The 537-nt window shown below is 39.5% G+C and overlaps 1 pseudogene; it reads right to left on the reverse strand.

The window, feature by feature from the left end:
• Positions 1 to 235: 235 nt before the first annotated feature.
• On the reverse strand, positions 236 to 351 carry LOC117119992 (annotated as a pseudogene).
• Between the last annotated feature and the right edge of the window lie 186 nt (positions 352 to 537).

Raw genomic sequence — 537 nt, forward strand, 5'->3', positions numbered from 1 at the left:
CATACCTTTCATCAAATTTATAGGTAAAGCTTCACTCAATCAAGATTAAAAAAAGAACGTTAGGACTTCACTACAACAGCAAATCTATTGACCTTAGGCTTCGACGTCGATAGTTGGCGACCTCTGAAGAGGGTGGGTCCAGGCTTCAAAGTGACGCCTGCATTAGGAAAATATTATAAGAGCTATCGATGCGCTACTATTGGTAAAATCAATTTCTAGAAAAAAAAATGAATTAAGTCTACAGCACCCGGTATTCCCAAGCGGTCTCCTAACCAAGTACTAACAAGGCTAGTTGCTTAACTTCGATGATCGGACGAGAACCGGTGTTTTCAAGGTAGTATGGCCGTAGACAAGGATGCACCAACAGTGCAACACTTCGATCATCCAGTTCATTGAATGATATTTCAAGTTGTGACGTGTTACTTAGAAATATTATAAGAGCTGTCGATTCGCTACTATTGGTAAAATGAACTTTTAGAAAAATATAAATGAAATAAGTCTACAGCACCCGGTATTCCCAGACGGTCTTCCATCGAA

The sequence above is a fragment of the Anneissia japonica genome, unplaced genomic scaffold (assembly GCF_011630105.1).
Source record: "Anneissia japonica isolate Jap-2015-1 unplaced genomic scaffold, ASM1163010v1 scaffold85578_len891_cov71, whole genome shotgun sequence".
NCBI lineage: Eukaryota > Metazoa > Echinodermata > Crinoidea > Comatulida > Comatulidae > Anneissia > Anneissia japonica.